Source organism: Balaenoptera physalus (genome assembly GCF_965194825.1).
Source record: "Balaenoptera physalus genome assembly, chromosome: 5".
NCBI lineage: Eukaryota > Metazoa > Chordata > Mammalia > Artiodactyla > Balaenopteridae > Balaenoptera > Balaenoptera physalus.
This window is the reverse complement of record NC_138884.1, coordinates 104,525,276-104,546,462: the sequence shown is the minus strand read 5'-3', so window position 1 is coordinate 104,546,462 and position 21,187 is coordinate 104,525,276. Positions and strand designations below refer to the sequence as shown.

The window sequence follows — 21,187 nt, the reverse complement described above, 5'->3', positions numbered from 1 at the left end:
TATCACTTACATGTGAAATCTGAAAAACAAAACAAATGAATAATTATAACAAAACAGAAACAGACTCACAGACATAGAGAAGAAACTAGTGGTTACCAGTGGGAAAAGGGATGGGGGATCTAGAAGTATAAACTACTATGTATAAAAAAAATAAGATACAAGAATATATTGTACTTCACAGAGAATATAGCCAATATTTCATAACTTTAAATGGAGTGTAATATATAAAAAAAATCTGGATCACTATGTTGTACTCCTGAGACTAATGTAATATTGTAAATTAACTATACTTTAATTAAAAAGAAAACATGCCAGTTGCCAAAAAAAGAACAAATATCTAACTTTCTTCCTAGGATTAAGATGTAAGAGAAATGGAAGGTAGAATTTGCCAAGCACTGGCCCACCTTTCTGCATTACAAGGAAAAGTAATAGGAAGTGCATAGCTGGGTTAGGACTGGTACCTGGCACACTCTAGGAGAAGGAAAAGGCTAGTGTGACAGGAGCAGACTGAGCAGATGGGGGGAGTTTAAGACATGATGTCATACAACGAATGGGGACCAGATCAGGTGGTGCCTTCTAGGCTAGTGTAAACATGCTGGCTTTTATTTTGAGTAATATGGACTGTCATTAGAGAATTTGAGAATTAGAGTGCTAGAATCACTCCACCTTTGGGTAAAAATAGACCATATTAGGGCAAGCATGTAGCAGAGAGACAACTTAGAAGATTATGGAAAGAATCCAGGTGAGATAAGACAGTGGTTTAAACAAGGTATAATGGCAATGGTGTTGAAGAGTGGTTCAGCTCAGTATGTTTTTAGAAGATATTCACCTTGGTGTGGGGTATAAGAGAGATAGAGGATTCAGGGATAATTTGGCCTGAACAACTGGAACGTTTGAATTGGCATTAAATGAGATGAAAAAGACAGCAGGGGAAGCAAGTCTGCTGTGTAAGGGAGGAGAAATCAGGTTTTGCACTTTTAGAAACATTAGTTTTGAGGTCCTTATTAGTCATCCAAGTAAAGGTATCTAGTAGGTAGTTGTTTTTATGAGCCTAGGGTCCTAGGGAGAGGCTTGGACTGAAGACATAAATTTGGGTGTTGTCAGACTGCAGTTGACATTTAAAACCTTGGGTTTGGAAGAGATTACTAGAGATTGAGTGTAGATAAAACAGAAATTTTAGGATTGACACTCAAGGCTTTCTATAGCCTAGAAATCAGGATATGTGGAGAAACTAACAAAACAAAATTAAAAACTACCAATGATGTAGAAAGAGAACCAAGTTAGAGAGATATCTCATAAACTGTGTGAATAAGTAAGTTTCAAAAAGAAGTTGATTAACTCTGTCAGATATAGCTGGTAGGTGAAGTAGGATGTGAACTTATTATTGAAAAGAGCAGTGACAGTGGAATGCTGAGTTGAAAGCTTGATCAGATTGGGTTCAAGAGAGACTGCAAGAAGATGGTTTGAGGACATAATGTACAGATACCTGTTTTGAGGAGATTTTCTGTGAAGGATAATGGAAGCTGGATGGGGTTATAAGGTCAAAGGAGAATTTCCTTTCCATTGGTTTTTAACTTGAGAGTTATTACAGCATATTTATATGCTAATGAGTATGATCCAATAGAGTAAAAGGTGATGATTTTTGAATGCTCAAACCACCATGACCTTAAGTCAGTGAGAAAAGATGAATTCTAGTGCACCACAGTTGGGATTGGCCTTAGGTGCTTGGACAGGACATTTGTTGTAAGTGGAGGGAAGAAGAACTCTGTAGATGCATGGTACAGCGAATGGGGTACTAGGTATTTTGCAGTATTTTGTAGTAGGTATTTTGTAGTAGGTATTTTGTAGTAGGTATTTTGGTCAGAGCATGTGTATTTATCTTCTGATTTTTTCCGATTTTGTCAGTGAAATGAATGAAGCTGAGAATGAGGTGTTGAATGTTTGAGGAAACAGAAGTTGTGAAATAGTGATCTAGGGGATAGGAAAGGGAATAAATCTGTACTGGAGCTTCTGGGCATCCAAGTGGCCTGGGTGAAGTTAAAGCACAGGTATTTAAAGTGAGTCTATTTAGCATGGTTTTATTTAACCAAATTTAGTTGCACAAGTACAGGTGGGGCATACATAGAAAGTTGGAGTTTTGCCAAGTAAGTAAAACATAGTGAGAGATGGGCAAGGGAGTTGATGATGTAAACAAGAGTGTCATTAAAATCATGGACCTTATTTGAAGGCAAATCAGTAAATGCTCCATTGTATGTCCCCTCAATCTGACCTTGATCCATGGGACAAAGCTTCCAATACAAATGGCACTGGCATTGTTATCATTATAAATGAATATGCATTAAAATACACCTACGTCTCTCATTGATAGTCCAACTAGAGAAATATTCATGTTGATTCCTGTTATATTTCACCAGAGGACATCTAGTGATACCTAATGGAGAGAAGACAGTTTACTGACAGATGAGGGAGTTGAAGTGAGAGAGAAATGCCTTGCCCAAGGCCCCAGACAGTGTCTGAGCTGCGATCAGACCTATTGCATCCTTTCACATGAACCTTGCTCTGCCTGCTACACCACACTGCATCAGCCTGTGCCTCAGGTCATAACTTAATTCAGTGTGTTAGTTTTTGTTCTGGTTTGGAACAACTGTTATCTGACTTGCAATTTCCTTTGTCCCCATTAGTGAAAAGGTCAAAAGTCTTGACTATAACCAAAACACACCTCTAGTAAATGGCAGGCCTTCTTTTTCACTTTCCTCAGTCTCAAAGCTGTAGGACACAGAATTGTAAAATGTCTCTTTTTATGCAACACAAATTAGTTATGGCATTAGAGGACTGAGAAAGTTTTGGAAACTGAATCTCAAAGGGTAGTTAAATAACTTATTTTTAGGGTCAGTGTTTATTTTCTCCTAAAATGTGGATCACTCCAGGAAATAACAATTAAGAAAATATCTCTTATCAAAACACTAAGTGGAAACTTAATTTTAAAAGGAAGAGGTTGCTCTGTTTTTCACCATGGAGGCTAAGCTCTGGAGAATTGCTACGTTGAATCTGTGATGTGTTCCTTATTCATGCAGTACCTCCTAATAAAGAACACAAGTGGAAGCATTTTTCTTCACTTTGCTCATATTAAACCATTTAGAAATGTTACTTTGATTTGGAACTACTGTAGTTCAGTTATTAAAATGTTGAGAGTATGCTGTTTGGTAATGTGTTGACATTTTTTACTATGCTAGTGTCTGAACTTTCTCATTCATGCTCACATGGCATTCTGAGAGTGTTGTAAATGATGGCATTTTAAATGTATTGCCGTCCAACTTCATACCTGCCATGCAATTGCATGTTCTGTAAGCATCTGAAGTGAAACATTTTAATACTGATCTTATTTTTCTCCCAACTAACAGCACCCTCTCTGGACTTTCCTGTCATTTACTAGAGGGTCCAAGCAAGATATCTGGAATTTATTCTAAGCCCTATGGCCCAATGGGTAAGTATTCAGGCTCTGGAGCCATATAGACATGTATTCAAATCTCGACTTTGCATCTTATGAAGGCTGCTCTAAAGTGATATTTAGCTTCCCCAAATCCATGTTACTCATCTTTAAAAATAAGAAAATAATGGTGGCTAACCCATAGGGTTATTGTGAAGATTAAATAAGATAATATACTTAACAAATACTTACTGAGCCCCTATCACCCAGCATTGTGTGGATACATTAGTGAGTAAAATATGTAAGATTTATCCTTTAACAGACTAAACAGTCTAGGTGGGAAAATATATTAAATTAGCAAAGCAATACGCAAGCATGATTATGTCAAGTAACAAATGCCGTGATAGAAATAAAAGTGGATGATGTGAAGGAGATTGGGGAATCAGACTGACAGAAAAAAGGAAGATCTTTGCAGGAAAGTTAACCTAAAAACCTAGCAATGTAGAGATCTGGAGGCAGAGGATTTTAGTCCAAGGAAAGGGAGCAATTATTGCAAAAGCACTAAAGTGGGGGTGGTATCCTTGGGACATGATCAACAATAGAAAATAAGCCAGTATCATTAAAGAGGAATGAATAAGAAGCAGAAGGGTGCACATGACATCAGACAGGTTGGCAGAGAACAGATATTATAGCATTTGGATACTTTAACATCAATGACAATGAAAAATACATGTCAAAATTTGTGGGTTCAAGGTAAAGCAATGGTTAGGTAAAATTCGTATTTTAAGTGCTTATATTATAAAAGAAGGAAGATATAAAATTAAAGACATAATTTTTCACCTTAAAAAGCTGGAAAAAGAAGAGAAATTTTACCCAAACTAAGTAGAAGGAGAACAGTAATAAAAAGCAGAAATCAAAGAAACATAAAGCAGACAAACAATGGAGAAAATTTACAAAGCCAATACATAGTTATTTTAAAGGATCAAACAAATTGATCAACCAGATATGGAGATATATGTATATGTATAGCTGATTAACTTTGTTATAAAGCAGAAACTAACACACCATTGTAAAGCAATTATCCTCCAATAAAGATGTTAAAAAAAAAATTACAAAAAAAAAAAAGAGAGATACACAGAGATTCCATCTGGTGATGGTAGGGATTTGCCAGGAGAAAAACATCACAAACATCAGGAATGAAAAATAAATTATCACCTCAGATCCTAGGCATTAAGATGATCATAAGAGAATTCTATTAACAAATTTAGGGGAACAAATTTGACAACTTGGGTGATACACAAAAATTTATTGAAAAATACATAATAGCTATACCTTCCCCCTGAAAAATCTGAATAATATCTCTATAACTGTTAAATAAATCAGATTTGTTATTTAAAAAATTCTCAAAATTAAATCTTTGGGCCCAGATATTTAACTGGTGTAATTTATCAAACATCCAATGAAGAAATAACATCAATTTTTCGCACACATTTTCAGAATGCAGATGAGAAAAGAGTAGTACCCAAATCATTTTATGAGGCCAATGATAACCCTAATATCTGAAAAAAATATTGCAAAAAAATTAAATATCCATCATGAACAGATATGCTAATTTCTTAGAAACATATTACCAAATCAAATCTGACAATAAGAAAGATAATACATCATGAGCAAGTAAGGTTTATCCCAGGTATGTAAGATTGGTTTATCCTTTTGCAAATCAATAAATGTAATTCACCACATTAACAAAAAAAATCAAAGCTTTTTAAAAAATATAATTGAAATATGAAAATGAAGTATGATTAGATTATTTCAATTGTTGCAGAAAAACCATTTGACAAAATTGAATATCCACTCAAGATAAAAACTATCAGCAAATTAGGAATAGTATGAAATATTCTCAATGATAAAGTACCTCTATGAAAATTCCACAGCCAATATTATTCTTACAAATGGAAATTTTAATTTTTTCCTTTTATGATAGGAAAAAGACAGGGATGTTTGTTATTGTCATGACTATTCAACATTATACTGGAGGTGCTAGGTACAGCAGTAAGTCAAGAAAAAGGATAAAAAGTACAAAGAGTGGAAAAGAAGATGCTAAGCTCTCCTTATTGGCAGGAATTTGCAGAAAAGAACTTACAAATTATTACTAAGATTAAAAAATAAATTTAGCAAGATTTCAGATACAAGGTTAATATAAAATATAAAGTGGATTTGTATGTACTAGAAACAAACAACTGGAAAATAAAAAAAATTTAAACCCTTTTACAATAACATCAAAATCATAAAATACTTAGGAAAATTTCTAAGACAATGTAGCCAAGTCCTTCATACTGTAAACTACAATATATTAATAAAATCAAAGAAGACCTATATAAATGTAAAGATATATGCTAATCATGAGTTGGAATGATCATTAGTGTTAAAATGTCAAATTTTTAAATTCTAAGATTCAATGTAATGACAAAGTTTCAGCACCTGATTTTTTTCTTTCATAAGTTGACAAGATTTTATAAATAGATTTAAAAATATATATGTAAATATAAAGAATTTAAAATAGCCAGGACAAATGAAGGCCTTATCATAACTGAGTTACAAATGGATCATCGACTCAATTGTAAATCTAAAAGAATAAAACATCTGAAAGAAAACAGAGAAGAAAAATTTTGATATCCCGATATAGGCAAAGATTTCTTACATACAACACAAAAAGCATGAAGTATAATATGAAAAAGATAATTAGTTGGATCTAACTAAAATTTTTAAAATTTCCATTGAAATAATTAAAGAGATGAAAATAAAAGCTACATACTGATAGAAAATATTTACGACACATATGAGACAAAGGATTGTTCTTAGAATTTACAAAGAATGTTTACAACTCAATAATAAATTGGGTAAAAGATCTAGATACTTTACAAAAGAAAAGATTGAAATGGCAAATAAGCACGTAAAAAGATACTTAATACCTTTAATTATCAGATAAATGCAAATTAAATCACAATGAGATACCACTACCCACCCATTTCATTTTAGATTTGTTAAAATGAGAGAGAATGAGCCTACCATGTAATGGCAAGGATTTGGAGCAACTGGAACTTCATATACTGCTGATAGGAACACAAAAGGGTACAACCACTTAGAAAAATAGTTTGGCTGTTTCTTTTTTTAAATACACAAAGAAAAAATATTTATTATTATCTGTAAATTGTGTACTACATATCTCTTATATCCGTAAAATATACATTAAATGTGTGTGTGTATCCATGTGTATGTGTCTATATACACACACATTTTTCTTTTCAGAGTGCCAACTGTTAAACACTTACAGGCACACCACTGGACCTACAGCTCTTGCTCAGGAATAAGTAAGGAATAAGGAAGTCTGACTAGAGAAATTTAGCCAAAATGATCCCTCAGGAGCCTGTATTCTTAGAGTGACTTCTACCCTTCCCTCTGTTCTTTTTTTTTGTTCTAATAATAATAATAACCTTTATAATAAAGACAATACAATTTTGAGCACTTAGTATGTGCAAAGCCCTTAGCATTATGACTACTTAATTCAGTTCTTACAACAACCTGGAAGTTTGGTATTATTATTATATTTTTAAATTAATTTATTTATTTTTCTTAAAACATTAAATGTACACCTATCTTGTGACTCAGGCATTCTCTTTCTGGTTATTTACAATGAGAAAGAAAAACACAAAAATATGTACGAGTAATGACTTTTATATGAATATTACTAGTAGTTTTATTTGTAATGGCCCCAAACAGGAAACAACTCAAATATCCATGAATAGGTGAATGGATACTTAAACTTTAAAAGGAATAACTATTTATTTATACACAGAAGATGAATCTGAAAATCATTACTCTGAGTGAAAGAAGAAAGGAAACAAAGAGTTTACACTTTATGTTCCCATGGATATAACATTCTAGACAGAATAAACTAATTTATATTATCAGAAAGCAAGTCAGTTGTTTCTTGGAGACAGAGTTGGAATAAAGAATGTATTGCATATGGATGCAAGGAAACTTTTGGTCATGATGGAATTATTCATTATCTTGATTCTATGGTTGATTTCATATGCATATACAAATGTCAAAACCATTCAAATTGTACTATTCAAATATATGCATTTACTTCAATAATATCTCAATAATGTCACGAAATTTTAAAAAATCTGACAGTAACAAACATTTGGAGAAATAGGATCATCATCTTCAGCTGCCGGGAATTTAAATAGACACACTTTGAAAGTAACTTGACATATTCTGATAAAATTAGAAATAAATATATCCAAACTCATATATTCCAATTCTGCAAAGGGAATCTTTCTCACATTTGTATAGAAATATCGAGGAGGGTTCTCACTGCAGTATTGTTTATAATATACAAGGTGTTTAGCAAAATATTTTTCAGAAGGTGGATGATTGAATAAAATGTGATATAGTTATATGGGACATGATATGATACTCAATACAAATAAAGTAGATCTCTAAATGGAAATATGGGTAGATGCACAAAATATCATAACTGAGAGAGAAAAGAAACATGACAAATAATTATATATACAATATGATATTATTCATGGAAATTAAACATACATCAAAACTATATTTTATGTACATAAAATTAAATATTTCATGTACATCTGTATGTACATTTATACAAAAATGTATATATAGCTAATATATAAACATGAACCAAACTCATTATGTGTTTTTTCTTGAAGTTCCAGATAATATACAGGGAGATGAAATTGGAGGGCTCTCAGAACAGAGGAAGTTTTACCTTTATCTTTAATTCATCATTCCCTGAAAAAATCTTGAACAAATATTGTATTAATAGATATTAATTCTGGGTGTTTGGGATATGGACATTTGTTACATTATTCTTGATCATCTTAAAAGCTTCTCAAACACACACACAACACCCCATACATATATATATTTAGTATGTAAATGTGTGTGTGTGTGTGTGTGTGTGTGTGTAAATGCTTAAAACATAGATCTAAAGGAATATAAACAAAAATTATAATAGATGTTACTTTAGGAGAACGGGATTTAGGATGGACAATTTTCAGTGGTGGGTCAGATAGTCAACAGGGTTTTTGCCTTTATCTAAGTTGTTTGGATTTTGACAATGAGAACATATTTGTGTTTTACTTAAGTATTCAAATAAATACTTTATGAAATGAAATTAATGATAAAATGGCAATACACTGAACCAAGTTCTTTGGTAGAGGCAAATATATGCTACCTTCAGAGTACTAAGAAAGGGTGCTTATGGATGTGGAGAAGGGTTCTCCAAAAGCTTTTTATTTTGAGAAGGTGACTCCTGAATAAAATGTAGAATTTAACCTGGGTGTCTGATCAGGAGTCCATTAGTTTGGGTTGAAAAAAATATAAATCCTTGATTTCATTAGCATCTAACTAAAATTTAGCATTTCTATTATCTATGAATGAGAGCAACAGAACTCATTGGTTTCCACAGATCTGTAACTTTGTGGCCAATAAAAGTTGTCACATTTTCTTATAGATATTAGTTATTATTGATGTATCAAAATGTCATTTAACTCATCACAAATTGAAAATTATGGTAGCAATTAGATTTCCTGAAAGATCTTGCTATTTAATATGTTAATAAAAGGGATATATACATATATACCTTTATTTTAAATTTGCTATTTTTAAAAATTTCAATAACTGGCTTCCTTTATGATCCTATATATGTTTATTATGGGTTTAAACACATTACTGTTAAAAGGGGTAAATAAGCTTCATTAGACTGCCAAGGGAGTCCACAACATACATAAAGATGTTAAGAACCTCTGTGTAGAAGGATGAATCAAGCAAGGATTGGTGTTGGGCAGGATGGGTTAAGGTAGTGGGTGGAGGAGAGGAGCAGAGCAGGCAAAGGAAACTAGGTGTGGGGCATAAAAGCAGGAAGGAATATGGCACCATTGAGCTCAGCTCATCAATGACTTTTTATGTTGCAAATATAATTTTTCTTCCCTAGTTACCCTTGGGGAGAAAATTCTATCCTTATCAATCTAATCAGCAGGTGGTTTGGTTCAGGAAGTGAATAACTTTGAAGCATGAAAGCATATCATGAAAAAGAAATACTTCTTAGATTCTATACTTCATGCCACTTTACACAAGAAAGTTGATATCCTCAGAGTTTTAAACATGAATTCATAGTTTGTACCTAATTATTTGCCATGAGATGCATTGTTGAAAAAGAATCCTCTGAGATGCCCATGATCAATCTTGGTTTGATTAGCAAATTTGGGTGTCTCCATGATTACTAACATCCAAGTGGAAAATAAAAAATCCAGACAAACATTGTACATTTTGTCTAGATCAGTAGAATTATTGTCTTCAAATAAAATTTTACTTGGAACTATAATATGTAAAAATAAAAACAAAACTGCTCTTCTTGATAAGCTAATGGGAGAGCAGGGACTCTACCACTTTTTGTTCACCTTGTCCATTATGGCGGCCCAGGAGGCTACTTGATCACAAATTAAGGCTTCATATACATCAATATGGAGATATTTGGAGCCATCTATAATTTCCCCTGGAATATAACCTCTGCTATGTGCTTTTAAAATAGTATCATCATCATTATGTATTTTATATTTGTCCGTATAATCTAAAATGTTTGGTTTTCAATGTTGGCATTGTGATTTCCATCTCATCCAGATAGATAGTGTAGGGGCACTATTCAGAAGAGCAGTGAGGTAAAAGTCCTCTCTGTTCCTTCTCCTACTATTCATTTTACCTTCTGGGTCATTGCCTCTGAAAACGTTCTTAGTGCTCTTTGGTAAGCATATCCTCCATTTTATTTCAATGATATTTTGCTTAGTATTTTCTTACCATTAATACTTTCAAGTCTTGAACAATCATTCCTTTATGCATTAGAGATTGACAGCTGCAAACTGGGCTTGCTATACTGAATTCCAACCCGGCTATCGTGAATCACAAGAGAAAAATTAAAAATATTCCATGGTGGTATTACTTATCAGTCAACAGTTCTACTTTGGCGATTTCACAAATGTATATTTAATTATGTAACTTTAATACTAAATTTGATTGTATTTTGCTTTGTTACTTTATAAAAAAATGATTGGGGAAAAAAGCAAGGATTCCTAATGTGTTTAAATTAAATATGGTTAAAAATAATTTGTAGCTCTGTCAAAAGTACAGCTCTCATTGTTCTGGATTGGCTGGGTATGCATTGAAGATAAGCCTCTCCATAAAGTTTCAATTATGATAGAAAGAGTATTTTTTATAAAATAATAGAAATAAATTTTATTATTAAAGATATTAAATTATGAACACAAGACTTTTCCTTATCTCCCACCCCATAGCATGTCTATCAATCAACTTTGACAAATTCTGTTTCTTCACAAGTTTTAGAGATAACAAAGTGAGGAGGCTTCCTTTGCAGTTTCTTGCTTTGGCGGTCTGCCTACAAGAGTGGTCCTGTTCCCTGATGGTGCTTTAAGCTCTGTAACTCTGAGGAAATCACTTAAACCTTCTGAACCTTTTTCCTTATTCATGAAATGGCAAGGGTTTGACTAGCTTGTCTCTAAAGTCCCTTCCAGAGCCATTGTTATAAAACAATATTTGCTGGATTGAGGAAAGATACAGTCCTGGCTCTCTCTCTCAGCTATTACATAAACCTGGAATTAATCCACACTTCCAGCCAGCTGTCTGTGATGTCTCATACACCATATTTTAGTGTATTGATTGGATAATAACCTTTTCAAAACAAGGCTTCAAGTGGGCTGCTCTTTTACATCACAAGTTGTCTTTGATGTTTTCAGAGCCATGTATTCTCTTTAGATAAAGTATAAACTTATTTTATTATATCTGAGAAATTCTGACATTAAAGTAAAAGAGTTCCAGAATAAAATCAATAGACATCAACTTTTCTTCAACACATTGCCTTAAAATTAAATGTCAACTGGTAATTTAGTCCCAAATCTGTTCACGTCTTTACCATAACTGAAAGTAGCTTCAGAAGATTTTTTTTCCAGCTAGGAAATTGATCTCATACATTACATCTAAATAGTTTAAATCTGTGCACTATGACTAAACTGGCTAAGGAAGTCTCCAGTCTGTATAATGTTAATTCAGAAAAGCTTGAGATTTGTTAGCACAATAATGAAGTAATAGTTTGTCTAATTTAATCTCGACACAGTGATATGTGACACTTCAATAATAGCTAATGTGACCTTAAAGGTTAATGATGGCATAGCTCATCTGAAGTGACAGACTACTTCAAGTTCTCCTACAGTCGATCTTAATTTTTTTTTTTTTTATTAGGTTACTGGTGTAGTAATAAATCTTCAGTGAACTGTTATCTGGAATTGTAAACTCAGCCAAATTAGTTCCAGGGGTCACGTGGCAAGGCATTCCATTGTAAAAGCAAATGGCAACACTGTTAAGGCAGTGCACATGAAGAGGTAGACACGTTACTGTGTGGATCATAAAATGCGGGATCTCTTCAGATATGCTTCTGTGTATGGAGCTTTCTCATCAACCAAGATGGAGTTTTCTCAGGACATTGCAGTATCATGCATCCTCCTCTCTCACTTGGTACAGCAGCCATACATGTTGTTGTTGCACTATACAAAACACAGTGCTTGGCTATGTGAAGAAAACTGAGATGAACTAGAATATGATCCAGGCTGCAAAGAGTTTAAAATCTATTCAAGGAAAGGTAACATATAGACAGACAGATCACTGTAATGGAAAGTAATGAGCACAGTTGCCTTACTAGAGAAAAAATGCAGTGCTTTTAGATTCATAGGAGAATGGAAGAAATTTCTCCTACCTAGAGGCCTAAAAAAGGCCATTTCCTGGGTCACCCTCAGAAGCAGGATAATTCAAAAATACTGTGATTAAAATACATCTTACTCTTTCTGCAGCTTCCCGCACCTTCCGTATCTTCTGTTATTCTACTGTGGTTGATGACAGAGAGAGAGAGAAGGGGGGTAATGAATATGATTAATACAGATACATAGATGAATGGAATGGGGTTCAGAAAAGTGGCGTTTGATCATCAGGTTGTAGAAGGACTAGCTTCAAAAATACGACCTTCTAAGGGAACTTGAAAAAGGAAATCTAAGTGAATGATCTTGAATGTTGAGGCAAGTGTGTAGATTTCTGTGATCCATACACAGGAAATATAATATATGAGAGAGAACTTCTTCAGTGTGAGAAGCTTAGAAACCCATGGAAAGTCAGATTAATTTTATGCTTCAGATACTCTCTGAGATGATCTCTTTTTGACCTCTCTTATTTTAGGTTTTGAAAATTCAGCCTGTCTCTTCAATGTTAATAAAGCCAAAGAAGGATTGGTCTTGGGTCAGGGAAAAATGCATCTTAGGTCTCCCACTCTATTTGTCAGATTTGGGAAGGCCCTGCCCTGGAGGACAAAGGCCCTCATTTACTAATCTTTGGATTCCTCTCACACACACCCCTCCCTCCTCTACAGTCCTGCATAATTGAAAGTATTCATTAAAGTGTTGGTTCAAGAGAAATGAATCGATTGAACTGAATTATTTCATATGGCTGCCATGTGACCTTCAAGCCACCTTTGAATGCGTTTTTGTAGGAAACTCAATTCATTTATATAATGTATCAGCTCCCCCTTGTGACTATCCAGCAGTCAATTTGACAGAGAGGAAATAAAGGTGCATTTTCCTTATTTACTTCCATTTCCTGAGTAGAGTGATATGGAGAGAGCCATTGCTCAGGGATAGTCACACTTCTATGGAAAGAAAAACCCAAGACATCGAAATCAGTGAGACCGGGACCCTTTACGCTGTGACTTCAATGACATGCTCTTACCCACATGATTCATTATGTAAAGGCCCCTTATAATTGTTAGTGGAGTGAATAGTGAATGCCCTATCAACCTGCAGACACTACGTGTATAATGCAGCTCAGATTAAGGCAGGTGAGTTTCAATAAATATTATCTGAAGAACACTATGACATATTACACATTTTCCAATGCTAATGTCTTTTATAGCCCATTAAGAACATCTCAAGACATTTTCTCTAAAGATCAAATATAAAATAAAATAAAAATAATAAAGAAGCTGTTCGAATGATCAGCTCTTATTCTGTTTCCCTATCATCTGAATACATCTTTTAAATCATCCATCTCATCTTAATGGCCTCTAATCCATTCTATTTTGTTAAATAACTGTAGCTAATTTTGCAGTTTGCGAATCATTTTCTCATGCCTCTTCTCTTTTGCCTCTCACTTTTAGCCTGGAACGGAGGTGCTGCCATCACTCACCTTTGGCACAGGCAGGGGCTGTGCAAGTGGGAATTGCACCGAGGTTCATTTTCAACCAGCAAATGGTGAAACTGAACTTGAGTCCTAGCCTTGAGACCTGATTTTCTGATTCTGGGACCAGACTTTTTTGTTTACACAAGTGTTTTCAAAGAGTTTAAGTAGCTGTCTGCTACCATCCACATCAAGGTCAGCAGAACACTTGTAAACTGCAGGATCAGATGCCCATACCAGCCTTATTAAATCAGAACCTCTGGCTTCTGATGTTGTCTCTAACCCATTTGGTTTCTGCACATATTTCTTTTTTATCCACATTTTCATCTCTTTCACTTTCTTTTAAACTCCTTAAGCTAAGTTTAGTGCCATTATTAAATATTCATCCATATAACTATGGTATAAATATTTACTGAACTCCTACTATGCGCCACACGCAGAGCCCCAAAATGAGGTGACAGATGAATAAGTTATAATAGCTGACATCCTAGATTGCATTGTCACTGGGGAAATCAGCCATCAGACTGATTAGTCTTAACCATTGGCTTTGGACATGCAGGAGGCATTCAAATTGAGATTAATGATTCAGTCCTTTTCAAAATAGACAGTCTTTTAAGAGAGTCAAAGGAACAAAAGGAAACAACTGGTATTTATCACCCAGTGAGGAGTGCAAGGAAGACCTCAGGTAGTCTTGATACAATACATAGGGAGACTTAAGTGGAAAGATGACAGGTCAAAAATCCACTTAAAACCACCTCACTGTGTATCCAACTACCCAGCCCACCCCCTTTAGCCCCCACTGGTTCCCTTTGAAAGGAACTCACTACATAAGCAGGTGAGGGAATTTGTAACAGAGCATGATCAAAAGCAAACTGGGTAAGTGAGGGAAAGCAATTACACAGGGAGATCATTAATTGGAGGGCTTATCTCTTCAGTGAGCTTGGAATGTGTAAGCTGCAGTGTTGTGAATTGAATTTCATGCACTCCTATTGTTTGTGAAGAGCTGGCTGTGTGTGGGAGGTACCGGGTGATTTGCCAAAAGTGTTGTTAAGAACACCAGCAATCAAAAAGCCACCAGGCTCTTAAAAAGCCCAGAACTGAGGGAAGGTACAAAGGCATGAAGGCTGAAGTGAATTGGGACTTTTTACTGAAACAGAGCTTGAAACTGTGGAAGTACAATCAGTAATGCAGGGTAGTGAAGAGGAAGGCAGGGCAGAGGGGATTGGAAAAGGTCTTGCTAAGATCCCGTTTCATCAATCAAATTTAGGCTCCTGCTGGGACAAAATCTACCTGGGCCTGTTGTTAAGGCTCTTTGATTTCATAAAGCTTATAAAGAAGGGTCTGTTAGGAATCATTCACATATCATGAGGGGAAATAGAAGTCATTTTAAACCATTCATGCATCTGGACAGGACTCAAAGAAACATGAGGGAGCAGACGCCTGGTTAGTCTAGATCCTCCTATCCCATTCCTGTCACCCACACACTTACCTGCTCAGACATCTGAACCCCTGTCATTCTTCCAGCAAGCCGTGCCACCTCTAACCTCCATTTCCTTCGCCTGGATTTTTTTTTTTGCCCTCCCTAATTCACTGAGACCCAAGTTTCAAATCCTAGCTCTGATATTACTTTCTCTTTGAAATGAGTCCTGGTTAAGAATACTTCATGATGGCAGAATAGCATCTATCACAATACTGCACCGGTCCCCTGACTAAACTCAGCAGCCTAACTTTCTGCTTTTCTACCTTTCCTTCAGTTTCTTCAATTCATGCACCTTCATACTTACTATGGTGTCTTTCTCTGAGATTGTGAATCCCTTTTCATACTTTAGAACTTTCTCAAATGTCAATTCCTTTGGGCAACCTTTTCTAATCCTTTAAGTTAAATAATCTTATAGCAGCCTGCACCTCTCCTTTGAAACACTGATTATTTGATGTCCGTCTTTCTTATGAAACTGTCATCTCAGTGAGGTTAGGACTGTATCTTTATTGGCCTCTGCTGTGTTACAACTTTCTGGCACAGTTCCTGGCATTTGTGAGGCCCCCAAAACTGTGTATTGCCTTTATTATTTCTTCTCAGTGGATTGTGAAATCCTTGGGGTCAAGGATCTTGTCTTTGATTTGTTTGCTTATGTCATAACAAAACACCAGGTGCAAAACAGGTATTAAATAAATGTGTGTTAAATGAATAAAACACAAAAGAAAATATCTAGAGCAGAATTTCTCAGTCTAGGCACTACTGGCATTTTGGGTCATATGATTCTTTGCTGTGGAGGGCCATCAGTAAGGTGTTTAGTAACATCCCTGACCTCTACCCACCAAAAGCCAGTAGCACCCCTCCTAGTTGTGAAAACCAAAATTATCTCCAGACATTGCTAAATATTTTTGTGCTGGGTGGGGCAGTGGGCAGGGGTGTGCAAAATCACCACAAGCTGAGAATCACTGATCTATAGTGCACATTTTTAAACTGCTCAAACCGTAAACATGAACTGCTAGCTTTTGCAAAAGAAAAGTGACCAGTGAGCAATGGATAACAATTATAAACTTTATTTAGGATTATTTGAAGATTTATTTCATTGATGCAGGCTATCATGCAAGCTACTTGGCAAATCAACTTTTATGTAGGCAGATACAGGAGTTAATAAATATTCTGAGAATATCCTTATAAGAATTAAATCAGATAATGTACCTAGAAGTATCTTAGATCAGAGCTCATAGTAGCTCATAGTAGCACTTCTGTTATTATATTCTTTCCTTGATCTAATTAAATCATTTGGTATAAAATAGTCATAGCTAACAAAGATAAATTAGGAAGAGTTTAGTCAAATGAGAACACGAACACACAGAGGCACACACTATCTATTTAGTTAAATTTTTTTAAGGCAAAAGTTTTTGATCAGTTGATCGACTGAGTTCTTTGCTGGGGGACTAGAGTGTTGACACAAAGAGTTTGTTAGTTTCTTTCCTGCTGGGGCACACTAAATTACATCCCACCAACTTAAGCTCCCCTGGAGTGACTCACACAGTGGTTGACTTTTAGAGTTCACCAGAGGTGAGTGTTCAGGCTATATGAGGTCAGATTTTCTCCATGAAGCAGGACAAACAAAAATTTATAATGCCAGGCTGCTTGATATAATTTCTAAAAGTAGAAGGCCACTGGTTTTTCCCTCCCTCGACTCTTTCCTGGAAAGAAAGTATAAGAATTATCCCCAGAGTTGCTGGAAGATGGAGAATTTCTGGGTAAGTAGATTTATTTTTTCATACCCAGTGGGATTGATGGCTGACTGAGTAGTAAATTTAGTCTCAGTGTTTTAGCTCACAAATAAAGAAGTAATAAGAGAAGCTTTATGTGTGTATTGGCTGAAATAGAAAATGAACAATAAGCAACCGGGGTTTTTAAGGAAACACATCCTGCTGGAAAAATGTTTATTGCTATTTTAGAAAGAATTGCAAAACTGGGAGGTAGAGGGAAGTGTCAACATCATGCACTTTAAACTGAGGTAAATGTTAGATACAACAATTTATGAAATGTGATTTGCAAGAACAAACAGTCAACTTAGATTGCAATGTGGCTACAAGCATGGGAGGAAGTGTGAGGATATTAGGGGTCAGGGAGGGAGGTCTGTAGCTAAGTCTGCAGAAAACCTAGGATTATTATTGCTGTAATTCAGTGAGCTTTATTCCTATATTTGGGTTTTGACTAAAATTGTTTGTTTGGCTATGGCTTCCCTAAGTGAAATACTTTGTGTGGTACATAGAAATTCCTCAGTGCATTTTTTGTTTCCTGTGATTTATGCACTGAACTTTCTTCATGATTCTAAATTAAAAACTGAACAAAAGTTTCGTACTTTCCTTTTTCCAACTTAAGAATTCCTTTCTTGTAAGACACATGCCCATACATATAATGACTTTAGGTAGCTATATGATCCTAGGAGAGTCATAACCACTTTGGCCTCAGTTTCCATATTTGGAGAAGGATGAATTTGGCAGCTTCAACGAAGTACGAATTCTTCTACTTGACTCCTTTCTGCTTGAATCCAAATCCATTTTCTCTTGCTTTCTTCAGGTTAAGATGAACTCAGACTAAAAAATGTGTCTTTGGGCTTCCCTGGGATCACCCCAATCTGATTGTGACTTGGAATCTAATGAAAGGGCATGGAGTCCTATACTATGAGTAGAAATCTTAGCAATCAATGTCAGCCCACAGTCAGAAGCCTGTGAACCAACATCAGGGTTATGGAAACAGGGCCAAACAGGCTAGGAAACTGAAGAAAACAAATAAGGCGATGTCTACTTATTAAGTCTACTTAAGTCTAGTACTTATTGGCTCTGTGACCTTGAACAGCTTTCTCCTGGTCCTCAGTTTCTTTATCTGTGAAGTGGAGTTTGCCATTTGTTCCATGAAAGTGTTCTAGAAAGACTTAAGAATCTGTTCACAGTGGCCTCAGATCAAGATAAAGGGGAGGAGACCATGAGAAGACTCATAGTAGAAAATGAGGCTGATCAGGGTAATCCTTCTTTTGCATCTTGAAATCTCTCAAAGATTTATTTCATCACAATTAGGCTGGTCCACTGGCCAGGTGGCTAACATGTGGGTAAACCAATTTCATCATGATGTGTTGCAGCACTCCCTCTGTAACTTGACTGTTGAATGATACACAAAGTAATCACCACTTGTCTCCTTACGTGACTGTATTAGTCTGCTCAGGCTGCCATAACAAAATGCCAGATTGGGTGGTTTAAACAACAGAAATTCATTTTAGCACAGTCCTGGAGCCTAGAAGTCCCAGATCAAGGTGACAGCAAAGTTTTCCTGGTGAAGCTGCTCTCCTTTGGTTGTAGATGATAACTTCTTGTGGTGTCCTCATGTGGCCTTTCTTCTGTGCAGGCACAGAGAGAGAGAGAGAGAGCTCTCTGGGGTCTTCCTCTTCTTATAAGGATACCATTTCTATCAGATTAGGGACCCATGCTTCGAACTCATTTAACCTTAATTACCTCCCTAAAGGCCATACTCCAAATACAGTCACATTGGCTGAAGTTCCAATATATGAATTTTGGTTTGGGGGAGATGGTAGTGCACAATTCAGTCCCTAATACCAACCAACTATTAAGTCTCTTTGGTACTTATGGGATCTAAGGGAGAGATGCTTGAGGAAAGGCAGGGTAGCAGGACTGTTTCTTGTAGATCCCAGGATTGTTTGGGTCGCTAGTTTGGAACTGTTTTTTATTTGTTTTTGTTTTTTTTTTTTTACTAATTCCCACATATGAATCCATCTACCAAGAATAATAGATACATCAGACATTCCCAACCAGTCATGTGGAAATAGCACTGGACTTTGTGTTATATATCTTAATTTTGTTACATATTCACTCTGTGGCCTTGGAACTTATCTGAGGATCAGTTTTCCCCTCTCTAAATAGGAATCATAAGGTACTATCCCTGCTTGAATATAGACAAACTACTGCTAAATTAACTACTTACCATTTTCACATAGGCCCTATACCTTTCTGTTACTCTTTACTTTTTCTAATATTAATTTCCTTATTTCAGGATCAATTTCTGTTCCACTTCTTCTATGAAGGCTTCCATGATATCCTAAAATATTCTCTCCTATTAGTAATCCAACAAGGTTTCCAGGGTATCTCAAATTAAAGACTTGTCCTAGAATTCTTTATGAAAACCCCTACCATATTTTGAGAGCAGTGGCTCTGTAATTTAAAATTTTATTCCTACTATTTTCTTTCTCTGCACATTTTTTCAGTGCAATTATTGTGTCAAATTAAAAGGACTGAAACTAGTTTAAAAAGCAAATATTGTAGAAAGAAGCAGAAACCAGCTCCAGAAAGCCTTCAAAGATACCCTTGGCTGATTTTTGTGTCTTGTCACTGTGGCATCTATCATAAAATCTAACACACGCTTCTCGCTTCTCTAATCATTCATTTACTTATCTTTCTCCCCATTCTATTCTGAGATCACAGAGGGCAGGGACTCTTGTTCTTTTCTGTGCCACTAAGGGTGTTATACTCCCTATTAGATCACAGGTTTTCAATATATTGAAAGGAAAATGTGCAATTGAAAGACAGGGATTTAACTCAACTTTTATATTTTCCCAGCAGTGAAATATTTATTCTCCCACTACCTTACACCACGGGCCAGTGTCCCTTCACTGGTTAAATATTTATGGAGTATCCACAGTGTATTAGGGTCTGTAACATGAATTTACAGAGAAGATGGACCCAGCCACTAGCTTCAATATGTCAATCCTGTAGAAGAGGTGCACCCGTAGATAGAAAATTATACCACAGTGTGAGATGCACAGTGATAGAAGGAAGCACAGAGGCTTCAGGGCCCAGAGGAAGCCCAGCTGTTCCACGCACTTGCTTTTTTTCTCCCTTATACACACCAGGTTCTTTTCCACCTCGAGGTCTGCGCACAAGTTCTTCCACCTGCCTAGAACATGCTTTTCCTACTGTCTATATGATTGGCTCCTACTAACCATTTATTTTTCAGTTTCAATGCCCCTTCAAAGGAAAGACATTCTTGATATTCTAACTTTCAGTCAGCCTCTCTTATTCGTTTTTACATTACCTTTGTTTCTTTTATAACATTTTTGAAATTCCACTTTGGAATATGTAATTAGTTTATTTGCATGTGTAATGTCTTCTTTCCTCATTAGACTATGCACTCTATGAAGGAGAAACTGTATCTTTTGTTCAACACTATTTGAAGCACAGAGAACAGTCCCCAGAATAATGTAAGAGCTCAATAAACATCAGATGATTGAATAAAGGTAAGAATGAAATAATGACATTTGCAGCAACATGATGGACCTAGAGATTATCCTACTTAGTGAAGTAAGCCAGACAGAGAAAGACAAATATCATATGATATCACTTATGTATGGAATTTAAAAATTGATACAAATTAACTTATTTGTAAAACAGAAATAGACTCACAGGCATAGAAAACAAACTTATCGTTACCAAAGAGGAAAGCGGAGGGAGGGATAAATCAGGAGTTTGGGATTAACATATACACACTACTATATATAAAATAGGTAACCAACAATGACCTACTGTGTAGCACAGGGAATTATACTCAATATCTTATAATAATCTATAAGGGAAAAGAATATGAAAAAGAAAAAAATATATGTATACACTGAATCACTTGGCTGTACACCTGAAACTAACACAACATGGTAAATCAACTAAATGTCAATTAAAAATAAATACATGAATAAATAAATACAATTAATTTTGAAAATTAAAAAAAGAATGAATGGGCAGAGAATGTTCAGCCCCATGGAAACCAGTGAGGAGAGGGCACAAGAAAAGCTAGCCAGTAATGTTTGTTTAGGATTATTCCATGATTCAAGAGCTTTGATCTTACTGTCTGCACATTTGTTATAAGCAAATGTAAGCATTTTGCAGATATGAAAT

At 35.3% G+C, this 21,187-nt stretch overlaps 2 long non-coding RNA genes across 2 annotated transcripts in view; both read left to right on the top strand.

Annotated features, from left to right (window-relative positions):
* The window catches only part of LOC309661227, a 993,791-nt gene that overhangs the window by 851,432 nt on the left and 121,172 nt on the right, over positions 1-21,187 (top strand). The gene's annotated exons all lie outside the window — the stretch shown is intronic.
* The window catches only part of LOC309661221, a 122,816-nt gene continuing 103,472 nt past the window's right edge, over positions 1,844-21,187 (top strand). Inside the window, exon 1 of the long non-coding RNA XR_014263903.1 lies at positions 1,844-20,535. This is a non-coding gene — a long non-coding RNA (uncharacterized lncRNA). The remainder of the gene's footprint in view (positions 20,536-21,187) is intronic.